The sequence below is a fragment of the Talpa occidentalis genome, unplaced genomic scaffold (assembly GCF_014898055.3).
Source record: "Talpa occidentalis isolate TD23 unplaced genomic scaffold, MPIMG_talOcc4v2.1 talOcc4.9, whole genome shotgun sequence".
NCBI classification, from domain to species: domain Eukaryota; kingdom Metazoa; phylum Chordata; class Mammalia; order Eulipotyphla; family Talpidae; genus Talpa; species Talpa occidentalis.
Genome location: NW_023605305.1, coordinates 85933132 through 85947355, shown reverse-complemented (window position 1 = coordinate 85947355; position 14224 = coordinate 85933132). Strand labels below are relative to the sequence as shown.

Sequence of the window (14224 nt, the reverse complement as noted above, 5' to 3'; positions counted from 1 at the left end):
AGAGTTGGATGGGGAGCAGATTGTGTAGGGCCTTATAGGTTTTTGTGATGACATTGTATTTACTCAGAATGAGAGGGAATAAATGGGAGCTGTTTTAGTTTCCTATCACTGCTATTACAAATGACCATAACTGGGCCTCCCCTGTGGCACAGCTATTGAGTGCTGGGCTGCGAAGCTGCCTGCAGCCTCTGCAGTGCCAGTTAGATCCCCGGCCACCGGCGAGGGTCCCACATGGTGTGCAGACCTCTCCTGCCGCACCCGCTGCTCCCCTCAGCAGTGTACTTCGTCTGTCTGCCTGTTCTGCTCCCTGCTCTGGCTCTGGTGAATTCTTTCACCCTCCTGCGCTTCTGACTATACCCAGTGCTTGTATAAATAAATAAATAAATCTTAAAAAAAAAAAAAACAACAAATGACCATAACTGTGACAGGGTAGACAACACAAATTTATTCTCTTACTGTTCTGGAAATCAGAAGCCTGAAATAAGTTTCTCTAGACTGAGGTCAAGGGTTAAGTAATGGTTCCTTCTAGAGACTGTGAATAGAGAATCTGTTTCCTGACCTTTCTCAGGGTCTAGTGCAACCTGTTTTCCTTTGTTTGTGCCCCCCTCCTCTGCCTTGAAAGCATGTTACTCCATCTCTGGTTCGATCATCACCTCACTTTCTCCTCTGCTCTGTGTCAATATCTTCTTATAAAGACCATTGTAGTTATGGCAGACCACCTGGATAATCCAGGTTAACCTCCTCTTCTCCTTAACTTAATCATACCTGTAATATTCTTTGACCATATAAGATAATATTCACAGGTTCTGGAAAATGAAGGTAAATGTATTTTGGGAACCCATTACACGTACTACCACAGGTACCTTAATTTGATTCACATTTCTAAAAGCTTCTCTGGTTGCTCTGTTGAGAATAGACCTTTAGACGTGCAAGGCAGAAACAAGAAAACCAGTTAGGTGGCTTTGTAATGCCTCAGGCAAAAGGTCAGGATGTGGCAGCAGAGTTTTTGAGAAGTCATGCCTTGGATATGTTTTGAAGATAAAGCCAATATGATTGACTGATAAAGGTCATGAGAAAAATAGCAGAGAGACTGATCCCTCCATATATATTAGTTTGAGCAATTGCTAGGATAAAGACACTTTGTCCCTAAATGGGAAAGTTTACTTTAGCCAGAGCAGATTTATTTTATTTTATTTTTTTTAACTTTACCAAATTTTATTTTTTTTAAATAAATTTTATTTTTATATTCCCCATGCAATTGCAATCCCCTTATTTTGACCCCAATCCCTCCCCTCCCCGCCCCCCACCACCCATAGAGTGTCTTAGCCAGAGCAGATTTAAGGGAAGATAATGAGTTTGGTTTGTACATATTACATTTGAAATGCCTATTGTTCATTCAAATTGAGATGTCAACATTCGAATTAGACATTAGGACTTGAACAGGTGAATTGAACTAGCCTTTACCACACTTATGCACTGAGAGTCACTACACATTGTGCTTTAAATACCAGTCAGCTATTTCTCATGTGTAATTCATGCAGAAATACCTTGAGAGCAAGAGAACTTAGAATATGGGCAAGAGTTTGGGCAGGGTTCATCTGCTACCAAAACTCTGGCTATCCTGCCAACCAGACAGCATCAAAAAGACCCCAAATTCCATTTTTCCCTAACACTGTGTGGCTTTGCAAACATAGTTGCTATTTCCAAGGTTGACACCAAGATCTACTGAGATCCTCTTGTATCTTGGTGGATGGTCTGTTTCAGTGGTCTTGACTCTGGTTTGCATCAGAACCAACTGGTATGTTAAAATGCAGCTCCCTAAGCCCCATCTCTAAAGTGTGACTCAGGAAGTATGGATGGCAGTAGGAGTGGTCTGCAACCCAGGTTACAGTGAGGAAAGAGAGATAAAGGCTGATGGGAGGCGGTCATTATTGAGTACATGCGGTGGAGAGTAGATTTTGTTCAGTTTGTAGTTAAGAATTCACTGAATGCTTAACACGTAGGCAGGTTTGATATCACTTCATTCTCAAACACTCTATGAAGTGGGAGAAAGTGCAGTAAGTCCTCACATAGCACCATCATTAGGTTCTTGGAAACTGAGTCTTTAGCAAAACAAAATAAAGCCAGGCCCTGGAATATCATGTTGTTTGCCTCAAAAGCAGGATTGTTTTTTCTTTGCTTGGAGTTGTAAAGAAGTGAATTTGAACTGAGCTACATTATTTGAAGACCTCTATACTATCATTAGCTTCACTTTACAGATGAGGAAACTAAGGAATTAGATCACCTAGCTAGTGAAGATGGGGCTGCGGTTTCAAGCAGGGTCTGCTTAATATTGAATCCCACATCCATTCTGGTAGCCGACGTTGTGGGTTCAGACTGGACACATGGACTGAGGAGTGGTTGGCTGTGAAAGGGGTTGATTCTGAAGTGCTGTCCATAATGCTACTCTTTTGTTGGGATTAGTAAAACAATTTCTGAAGCCAGGCTGCATGAATTCAAATCTGGACTCTGCCACTTGCCTGCTGACCATCTACCTCTTCTCTCTAAATCACTTCTCTACAGATGGGGATGCAAATTGCAGCCACATCATAAGGTCATTGTGTTAAAAAGATAATGCACTGAAGCCTTGTTGCCCAAGATTAGCAACATCTCTGCATGGTCTGCCACCTGCTTTCCTCTCCACCTCTTGTCTGCACGCATCTCCCCCATTGCACAGCTCTCTCCAGAGATCCTGGCTTCCTTGCACTCCACAAACAAGTCTGCTTCATTTGGGATGTTAACCTGGGAATGCTCATGACTCCCCCACAGGCTGCTGCATGGCAAAAAACTTTTCACTCATTGAAAAAAAAGTCAGTTAAATGTCTCTCCCAGAGAGAAGTTTTCCTGTGTGTTCCAAAGGAAGTAGCCCTTCATCTTTGGGTCAAGATCATATTCCTCTCTGTTACTTATCTGTTGTAGTATGTATCACCATCTGATATTGTACTATCTGTTTACTTGGTTATTAATATCCCTTCAACTAAAATTTAAGGGGTATAATGTCGTTTGTTCAATACTATAGTTCTCAGAAGAATGCCTGATATGTAGAGGGAACTCAGTGAATATTTGTGGAAAGAGAAGAAAATGGGGGCCTCCCGTGGTGGCGCAGCAGTTGAGGGCTGGGCTGTGAAGCTGCCTGCAGCCTCTGCAGCACCGGTTTGATCCCCTGCCACAGGCTAGGGTCCCACATGGCGCAACAGACCTCTCCTGCCGCCCGCTGCTCCCCTCAGCAGTGTATTTCATCAGTCTGCCTGTTCTGTTCCCCGCTCTGGCTTCTGTGAATTCTCTCACCCCTCCCGCGCTTCTGACTGTACCCAGTGCTTGTATAAATAAATAAATAAATAAATAAATAAATAAATAAATAAATAAATAAATCTTAAAAAGAAAAGAAAAGAAAATGTGTGGGAGGGAAGGGAAGGGGGGAGAGGAGGGTGAGTGAGTGGGAAAGCAGTTGGGAGAGAGAGAGGGAGGGACGGGGAGGGAAGAGGTAAGCACTTAGCATATCCCTGATGCATAGGTGCACTAAGAACATCTAGTCTTGTTATTATTAAAGAAGCAGTCATTAAATACTGTTAGCCAGGGATTTGCTAAGCTAGGTTTATCACCCACACAACAGAGTATCACCCCTACATCATCATAGTACATGGACTGAAAATATTGGGGGGCACCGAAAGTGGGGATCTCTTAGCACTGAGGACTCATTGAATTCAGAACTCACAATTGCAGTTTCAGTATCTTTAGGAAATTTAAATTTAACTGGATCGCGTCCCATGCACACAATTCATTCTGTTCTGCTAGCACACAACAGACAGAGTGACCGAACAGATGGACTCTGCGTGGCGCCTGGGAGCCCAGCCAGCTCTGGCTGTGCTGGCCGCATTGGAGAAGCTCATAGAAACAAGGTAGAATTTACAAATTTCCAAAGGGGGGTGAGGCCCTAAGTCTTACATCCAGTTTTGAATCACACAGGTTATGGGTTTCAGTGGCCCTTTTCTCTTTTTTTTTTTTTTTTTTTTTTTTTTTTGAGGTTAAACTTAATTTTATTTTTTTTTTGTATTTTTTTTAAATAATAAATTTTATTTTTATATTCCCCCATACAATTGCAAACGCCCCATTCTGACCCCAATCCTTCCCCTCCCGCCCCCCACCCCCCAAAAAGTGTCTCTGGTTCATAGTTTTTTGTTGATTTTGATTTTCACTTTCTTATATTCATTTTCCTGGTCCCTTATTTAAGTTTTCTAGATTCCTGCTATGAGTGAGACCATCCGGTATTTTTCTTTTTCTTTTTGGCTTATTTCGCCGAGCATGATCCCTTCCAGCGCCATCCATGTTGCTGCAAATTGCATGTGTTTATCTTTTTTGAATGCTGAGTAATATTCCATGGTATATATGTGCCACATCTTCTTGATCCAGTCATCTATTTTTGGGCATTTGGGTTGTTTCCAAAGCTTAGCTATTGTAAACAGTGCTGCTATAAACATAGGGGTGCAGGTGCTCTTTGGAATTGATGTTTCTGTGTCCTTTGGGTAAATACCTAGGAGTGGAATTGCTGGATCATATGGAAGCTCTTCACCTCACATTCGCTCCTTTCCACCTGGGATGAGGAGACATCCTCTGGCACCTCTGCCAGCCCCTTCAACATAATTCTCTGCCTGGCAGAGGAGGGTTGGTTTGGGAAACAGATGCAGCTTCTCTCAACAGTCGAATTTACACCTCCTTCTTCTGTAGGGTTGTGGGGAGGGGGCAATAGGAAAGATTCCATGTGTTCAGAGAGCTTTCGGGATCTCTCATTCCTCTACCAGTTTGAATTGGCCATGGGCAGAAGTGCCTTCCCACCAGGATGGATCCCCACACAGCAGAAACATGATCTAAGTTAGAAGTTTTCAGTCCTCCCTTGGGCGTCTGCCATGGGATTCTCGAAAGGGCAGCACAAGTAACTTGCTCTTCTTTGAAAACATCCACCGTGTCCAGATTTGAGCCTGCAACCCTAAGGGGCAGGACTTGAATGTCCTCTTTATTTTGGTAAAATGGGATTTTGGTGCTGGGACTTCCAGATTGTTGACTACATTCAGGCACTGTGGAAAGGGGGGTGTTACCAGGGTAAACAAGCCACTGCATGAAACTCTTTGTCCAGCAGAAAATAAAATTAAGGTACTAATTGAGCATGAGACTAGTGAGCATGAGACTGGTAAGCATGAGACTAGTATAGATTATGTGGGGAGCTCAGAAATGTTTACCTAATCTGTACTTAGGTCAACAGACAAGCCAGCCAGAGGAAGCAGTATCTTCATCTGGAACTTGTATGGCAGGATGTCCCAACCCTGGACAAAACTTAGCAGATTTGGGATCCTGATCCTGTTGTGGTTTTTGTTTTTTGAATCATCAGCTTAGTAAACGTGGGCAAGTTATTTAAAATCACAGAACATTAGTCTCCCCATCTTGGATATTGGGCATATCCCATGGGAAATGCATCTCACAGCGTCAGATAACAAAATATGTGTGTGTGTGTATGTGCACGCGCAACTGGTAACTTCTAAATCATTCCACAAACTACGAGATGGTAATGCCAGGTAATCTATGAGGCTGCTGATTCTCCAGCAGTAAAGCCTGGACGCATTGAATGGGAGCCAGAAAGTTTGGCTTCACCTCATTTCCCAGCATCATTCATCTTCAGAAGTGCTTGAAGTTATTTTTGCAACCAAGCTTTACAAATGGAAACCCAATTTTATTACCAGCATAACACTGCTGATATTCAATCATACCTCCCGCTGTACCCCAAGCTCTGACCCCAAAAGGTTGTTTTTTTTTTTTGACTTTGATACTTTCCTAGGAAGCAGAAGAGCCAGATCCATGAATATTTACCACTATGATTTGTGATGTGCAAGCAGATTTAGGATAAAATGTTAATATTTTAATATTTCAAGCATCAAGGTTGAATTGCCTTCAAACTAAAACAGAGCTCAAAGCCAATATAAGGAATAGGTTCTTCCATGGCTTTACAGAAAGATTTTGATGCCTCATCTTTCACTCACAACTGACAGGCCATTCCTTTTCACCTATTGTCCTCGAGTCAGCAGAATTAAATATCTCTCTCCTTAAATTGAATTACATTTTTCCATTAATGAATATAACAGCGACCAATGAGATCTCATAGGTGCTAGGATCTCATAGGTGCTGGAATCACCTATGAGATGGAAAACCAAACTCCAGAACTTCTGGGTTCAATGCCCACAAAACCAGTGTCAATTCTTTAGATATATGTGGGCAAAATAAAATGTCCAAAATGAAGAGTGAGATGAGAAGACAAAAGATAACCTGAGAGAAAACAAGAATAACTAAGGATTTCACCTGTGGCAGAGACAATGTTTGTACCCTGCCTCACTTTCTCAGAACTCAGGATAAACAACCACTTTCTCAGAGACAGACTTTTCTAGAGCGTCTTTAATCTGGATGAAGAGTTCTTGTCCTAATACATGGCAGAAAGTTAAGATAATTCTACCTGTCCATTCAACACACCCTTGAAATCTGCATGCTGTGATAAAGATTCAAATTGCAAAATAAAGCTAAAACAATGGGTTGATGTGAGAGGAAGATTTTATTTTTCAAAAGATTTTGTCATTCATAAAAATCCAACTGAGGACTTCTGGGACCAGATGTTTCCATCTGGGACTCCTTTAGAAGATAGTATAGTGAAATAGTTACAAACCTGAATTGTGGAATCTGGCATCTCAATCTGGGTTGCACTAGAACTGTTTATTTTCAGGGTCTGCATTTTTGGATGATACGGAAAAGCACTGGCTTCCTGCTTATGCATAGGTTAAAACCTTAGGAGAGAACAGTGACTTGTAAAGCAGCGAGATGGACCGTCCTTACTGTGGACATGATATGTGTTGTCAGTGACAGGGCAAAACAGAGAAGGGGAGGGGAGCATGGTTTCACATTCAAGAATGACTGATGTAGAAACACCTGTTGGTCCTCAATCCAGAAAATAGTTTGAGGGCAGTTAATATCAGTCTATATTTTTTCTAAAGGAAGGGTATCCTCTCCAAACCTGAAGGTATAGTCAGAAAGGTAACCCAGAGAAACCTCTAAAACAGAGTTGATACTGTTGGGCTTTATCTTTCTCCCCTCTTCCACCTGCCTTCTGTTATACGCTGCCTTGAACTCTGCCTTATTTGGCATCCTATGATTTCGTTGTTCTCTCATCTCTATTATGACTTAACAAAGGTAAAGACCAAGCAATGGGCCTTTTTCTTTGACCACTTTACCCACCAAGTCACATGCAACATGAAGTGTTAGATGAATGAAGAGGAATTTTCCAAGATTCATTTTTTTCTATTAATACTGTCAATTTGCTAAAGGGAGACAAGTTTTAATCAAGGCCTCTCATAATGACTCTACTGTTCAACTTTCCCACCCATGACCCCGTCCGTACTGTCCACTCTCCAACTTGTAGACATATGTTCCAAACATCCAGTTATACAGTACCAGTGCTGCTTTCCATTGATGAAGGGAATTCTCTTTTCATACTTTCATGGTAAAAACTGCTTTCTCAGTAAAGTAATTCAAGAACGCCTGGTACCTGACTGTCATAGGAGGTTGCTGGACACAGTTTGTCTTCATGAAGAGGGTTTTATGTCCAATACTAGATTGTTGAGCAGACCAGTGGGAATAGACAATGGAGTGATGGAACTTTCTAGTGTCATTCAATTCACTCAGCCTGCAACCTAGATTTAGTCAGGACTGAGAATTCACACTAGGACTAGGAAAGATTGAGAGTAAAGAGAACACTAGTCATTTGATTTTCAACAAACACGTCTGGGTCACTGGTGTCCAAAGCCTCATAAATGAGCAGTTGCTCAAGCTGAGTGTTATATTTTATATATCTAAATGCATTGATCTTAGAAAAATGAACAAGAATCAGAGAATGGAAATGTTTCCTTGTTCTTTGAAAATTCAGGTCTTCACAGGAGCCTTTTGTACTTGATTTTCCCGCCTGTTGTTTCGCTATAGGCTGCCAGGATGCCATGATGGAAATGATCATCACAAGTGAAATAGGCCATGTTGGCTAAAAGGAAACCCAAAGGGGAAGTAACAGGGGGAAATCTGCTGTAGGCTGTGTGTTATTATGAAGGACATGATTCCAAGTGGGGGAAACTGAAGAAAGACAGCTTAATGTGGTAGCTCATCTTTGATTTTTAGTAGAAGATGATTACTTAGTTTAACATAGAGAAGAAAGACTCATAGGAAAGAAGCAAAGCATGGTAGAAAAAGCAGGTTTATGACTAAAGACACCCTCTCTGCCACTAATGGAAAGTTTTGATGGGAAAGCCACACTTACTTTGCAGGATCTCTATTTTCCCATATAGAAAATGAAGATGTCTCCAGCCTCCATAGAGAAGGATGCTCTGATGCTCAAGGAGTTCAGGAAATTTCTTGGGGTACTTTGAATTCATCAGCTCTTTGATTAAAATCCTCACTTTTACCTACTGCTCTCCTGTGTAGTCTCAGAGCGCTGGATGGTAGATTAGGAAACAGTCAATTCCCAAGTCTTTGGATCTGAAAAATGTGGTGTCACTTTCCCATCATTGATTCCAATGGCATATTTTGGCTTATGACATGTAAAGCATCTTTTTCCTTTTTTCTTTAAGATAAAGTTTTCACATCTCTTTCTTTTTTTTTTTTTTAAGATTTATTTATTTATTGATACAAGCACTGGGTACAGTCAGAAGTGCGGGAGGGTGAGAGACTTCACCAGAGCCAGAGCGGGGAGCAGAGCAGGCAGAAGGACCGAAGTACACTGCTGAGGGGAGCAGCGGGCGGCAGGAGAGGTCTGCGCGCCATGTGGGACCCTCCTCTGGTGGCCGGGGAGCATCCGGGGATCGAACAGGCGCCGCAGAGGCTGCGGGCAGCTTCACAACCCAGCGCTCAACCACTGCGCCAACGGGGAGGCCCACGTAAAGCATCTTATAAAAAATACTCTCCAGGCTGTACCGCCTAACCATTAACCGCTGCATCTCATCTATAAGTAAATTTTGTAAAAGAGTCGTCTACAGATACATCCTGGGAGCCAACCATAACAATAAGCTTTGTATCTTTCCAAAGGGCTACATTTCTAGTTGAGAGGGAGTGCAACCAGACTCTGAGCTTTGGCAATGGTAGGAAAGACACAGAGCCCAGAGAAGCCCTCCAATGAGCATGGGGCCCCCTCTATTCCCATCATTCATTCATTCAGCAAGTAACTGGGGTTGGCTCTGGGGAAGCAGTAGTTAGACAAACAACCTTTACTCCAATTAGACTTGCAGTTTAGAGGGTGCTATTACAGTTTAATGAGAGACAGCCTAGAGTTGGATGTCAGGGAAACTTCTCTCAATAATAGCATTTTAAAAACAAAATCTTTAAAGAAAATAAATAAAAACTGAACGCTAGCTTTCCTGGCTCCTTACGTCTTCGACTTCTTTGAGGTATTGCCTATTTCTGACCTCTAAATACATTACAGTATATCAGACTCCCTTTTATGTGGGGGGTATCAGAAGTGAACCCCAGAAGAGGAGTACAGGATTCTCCTTTCTCCCAATTCTGAATACATAGATGCATTGACAAAGCCTATGATCCTATTGGCTATATAGTAATAGTGTAATAATGGTGATGCTTCTTATGATGGTGATATATTGCACTAGTGAGGCCTTTGAACATATGGACTGAAGTGTATTTGCATCTCAGTCTTGGTCTGGGTACCCCCATGAATAGAGATGGATTAGGAACAGTTACAGGAACTAGCTCACCTGACCCTATAATATACTCTTCACGTGTGGTTCCTTCTGCTGAGAAACTTTCCTCCTCCTTCCTCCTCTTCTGGCCCACTCCCCACCGACAGTGTCTATGAAACCTTCATGTCCTAGTCAAGACAGCAACTCAGCTCCCAAACCTCAGTGGCTTATCCTCTTAGGTATTTCCACTTGCATGTCATCTTCTGTGTTGGAACTGTGTTTATTTGAGTTCCTGTGACTGTGAGTTCACACTGGGCACAGGGGGTGAAGGAATAAATGGATGTTGTTGCCTACTTTGCTCTTGGCCAACCAAGCATGACCTCCCCTGTAACTGATTTTTAAAAAAATGCAGATCTTCCTTCAGCATAATGTGTATTTATTATGAATGAAGATTAATCTGTTTGACCTTCTGGTTTCTTCCAGTCCACAAAATGTGTTGTATTTTGGTTACTGGAACAGAATAAGGAAAATGCATGATTGTTAGGACTGCTGGCTGGATATGAGGAGAGAGTCCCACAATATCCAGGCTGCTTCTCCAGCCTGTGAGTTCCAGTGAATCCCTGAAAATCATTTCTGGATGATGGTAGATTCAGGGAACTATGCAGGTTTCAAGTTCTCACAGGGCAGATGTCCTTAGGATGATGACCTGATGATTAGAAATGCGAAAAGAGACAGAGAATGTTACTTCCCCTCTTAAGGAACTATCTGAAATATTCAATAATTCCACTTTTGGGTTTTCATCTGAAGTAAATGTCGATACGAACTCAAAAAGTCATCTGTACCTCCAAATTCATTGCAACATTATTTACACTAACCAATACTTGGAAACAATCTAAGTGTCCACTGATGGATGAATGGATAAAAAGAAAATGTTTCTTTCTCTCTCACTTTCTCTTTTCTCTTACACAAACACACACACACAACCCACACACAATGGAATATTATTCAGCCAAAAAAAGGAAATCCTGTCATTTTTGACAACATGGATGGGCGGACTTTGAAGGCATTATGCTAAATCAAGTCAGAGAAAAACAAATACCAGATGGTCTCATTTCTATGCGGAACTTGAAATTTTAAAAAGTCATATTCATAGAGAACAGATTGGTCATTACCAGAGGCAGGAAGTAAGAAGGAGACAAAATAGGTGAAGGGGGTCAGAAAGTAGAAATTTCCAGGCATAAATAAGTCCTGGGGTTGTCACATACAGCATGGGCATTCTAATTAACAAGACTTTATTGTGTATTTGTGATTTGAGTAGATTTTAGGAGCTCTTATCACAAGAAAAAAAGAGTAACTGTGTGGTGGTCAATATTAACTTCACTTATTGTGATCATTTCACAATATATGTGTCCAACCATTATGTTGTACACCTGAATATGATCTAATTTACATGTCAGTCATAGCTCAATAAATAAATTGGGTAGATCTCTCTGCAGAGGTCTCCTTCAGCTCAGTAATACAAAGCCGGCAGGCACTTGGGGCATCAAAATAATAAGGAAGAACAGTCAATAGTACATCCAGACTCTCGCTCCCATCAGAATATCACTAAGTCTTCTACTGATTCTCAAACTTTTTTGTACATAGAAATTTTCTTGGATGGTGTATGTTAAAATGTGGATCCCAGGATCCACCCTCTGAGGGGTCAGTAGATCTGCTGTAGAACCCAGAACTTGAATTTTTCCCAGGTTGCCCGTGTTATCCCAATGTAAGTGGTCTTTACACCATGCTCTGGAAACAGCAATTGACTGAAAGTTCTCTTCATTTGCTGGCAGATTTTTAATGCAGTCTTTTGAGTTCAAGTAGGCAGATTGTGTTTCCTTCCATTTTAATAAAGGAGTTACTCAAAATTAAATCTGTGAGCTTTGCTCTCTTCCTCTGGTATTTCAAGGGCCTCCAGGGAATAGTTTTAATTAAGTAAGTCATGCAGAGAACACCTGTTTAGGTGTACCTTGGCTTGATTTGGAGAGCAGTGGTTAAAAACCAAAATGTCGCTGCTACTAGGAGATGGCCACTATCTCTTTGGAGACATAGATAACCTCTGGGAAATGGAGGGAGTGGTGAGGAGAAGGTATGTTTGACTGTATATGAGACTGGAATGCCAGCTGATAATCGTGATACATGGAGGGAAGGCAGGTGGGCCTCCTCTCATATAACCATTCTAGTCACTGACAGGACTGTGTGGAGCTATAGGAGAGAATAACCTGAAAAAGACTTCTGGGGTTAGTGGCCCAGAATGAGCGTAGAGGGTGTGACATGATAGGACAAAGACAGGAGAGATTTTAGTCCAGCTCCTTCCAGCCAGGGGGCAAGTGAGCAAGGGAGTGACAGATCCGAGATAAAGCAAGGCCAGTTTTAGAGTAATGCCAGTGTAGAGATAAGTCACCCTAAACCCAGTTCATCTGAGGCCTGAGATTTAATCCTTCACCCCAGGAAGCAAGGCTGTGTCAACAGGCGCCACCTTTCTTCCGCATTCCTCAATCATGGAGTTGAATGCTCTGCTGATAATGGCATTCTCTTGTTGCCAGACTTGTCCCCCCAATAACAAGAGAAGGGGAACAGGAAAGCAGAGTTAATATCACTACACTGGCATGACAAGACATTAGCACAACCTGTAACAGGAGGAAAAAACCCTCAAATTCTAAATAAAAATAAAGTGAAAGCCACAAATGGAATGAATAGAAGTTCTTTGACTGTGGCTATGAGGAAAAGAATATATCAGGACATAAAGTCATTGGGTTCCTGTCACATCAGGATGCCCTAGAGGCAATCCTCCATCATGAAAGTTGAAAAATTGGTGTTAAGAGTCCAATCTCAAAAGGAGATCCTGAGTAGCATTCATAATGACCTTTTTTTTGGCCACCATTTGTTATTGATAGAGGCACGTGCAAGGCTCAGCAGTGCAGTCATCCATCAACTCAACATTACCCACCCATCATGCCAGAATGCCTTTTCTTAGGATCACTTACAACTATTGATGCAGAGACCAGAATACAGGCAGCACACAGAGCGACACGCTGTAGGAGGATGATAGAGAGTCACAGAAGGGCACTGTCTCCATTCGGGGGCATGAGCCATGTCATCGGCCATATATGTAGACCCAACTGGCAATATCCCCACAGATAGCTCCATTTAAGGAGATGGTCAGGGAAGTTTCCTTGTAGGAAGCCTACGATATCTTGCAATGAGATATAAGGGACAAAGAGTTATTTGCAGGGGAAAAAAAAAAAAACAAACAGAAGTGTATTCTAATCAGAAGATCTGGAAGGGCCAATTTTTAATCAAGTTGGTCTCTCTAATGAAAGCACTGGGAATTACAGGAAATAAAGTCTGTCCTTAATTATCAAACAAATGCAAAATAAAAATAAGACAATATCTTCCACTGATTAAATTGGCAATATAAGATAATTATCAACAGAGTGTGTTGGCAATGTGTGAGATTTGCTATAACTTTTCTTGTGGAATAACTGGCAATGTGCATCTGTGGCCTTTAAATTTGTCATAATCTTTAAAAGAAATGCACATCTAGGTAAAGATATTGATGTTGCTAAATCTAAGTATCCCACTGCAGAATTTTTACAAAATGGAAAAATTACACAAACCTATATGCCCCATAGTTGAGGACTAATTAAATTGTGGTACATGATATGATGATGATAATGGGGAGAATATTTAATTACTTGAAAATATTCTGAACAAATGATGAAGAATATGATCCAGTTCTTTTTGGTTTTAAAAATACTTTATCTACATTTAAAAGCATCTAAAATTGTAGAAATATAACCACCAAAATATTTATCAGTCCTGTCTTTCTGACTCATAAAGGGTTTTTTAATATCTTTCTTTATGTCAATTTCAATTTTTCTCTAATGACTGTTACTTCAAAAACTTGAAAAACATGACAAGAATTTTTCTAGCAGCTAAGGAAAGACATTGAGTGGGGAAAGACATTGTTCATGGAAGAAGGGTCAGGGCACTTGCTGGGTGTTGCCCCACTTGTGGCTCCAGCTTCATTTCTCATTACATTTTTCCCAGTTTTGTCATGTACCCCCTAGCACAGAGTGTTAATGTAATAGTTTATACTATTTTTGCAATTATTCATCCCCACATCTTCCCTGTAAATAATTATGTTCCTGCACATCCTTCATTACTTGTTATACCCCCCACTTTGAAGACTCTTCATCCTTGTACGACTGGCTTTGGGCTTTGGCAGACATGACAAGTCTACTTCCAGGCAGAAAGTTTCAGAGTCATGGCAAGTTTCTACCAGTATTCTGATCCTTCTTTCTGCTATAGAATAGTCTGTACCATGTAGGAGCTGTTCCTTCAGTTTATGGAGTCATAGACAGGGAGGAGCCAACCCACAACCAATCTGCAGCAGAAGCAAGTGGTCAACCTCTGTGGTATGTCAGGGATTTGTT

General features: G+C 41.4%; 1 protein-coding gene across 3 annotated transcripts in view; it reads left to right on the top strand.

Annotated features, from left to right (window-relative positions):
* ATP10B (ATPase phospholipid transporting 10B (putative)) overlaps positions 1–14224 on the top strand; it is a 342867-nt gene that overhangs the window by 31481 nt on the left and 297162 nt on the right. Inside the window, exon 1 of one of the 3 annotated variants that reach the window (XM_037499109.2) lies at positions 3839–3938. The exons of the other annotated variants lie outside the window; for them this stretch is intronic. The gene's annotated coding sequence lies outside the window, so the exon portion shown is untranslated. Of the gene's footprint in view, positions 1–3838; positions 3939–14224 lie in introns of those variants that run through there. 3 annotated transcript variants of the gene reach the window in all.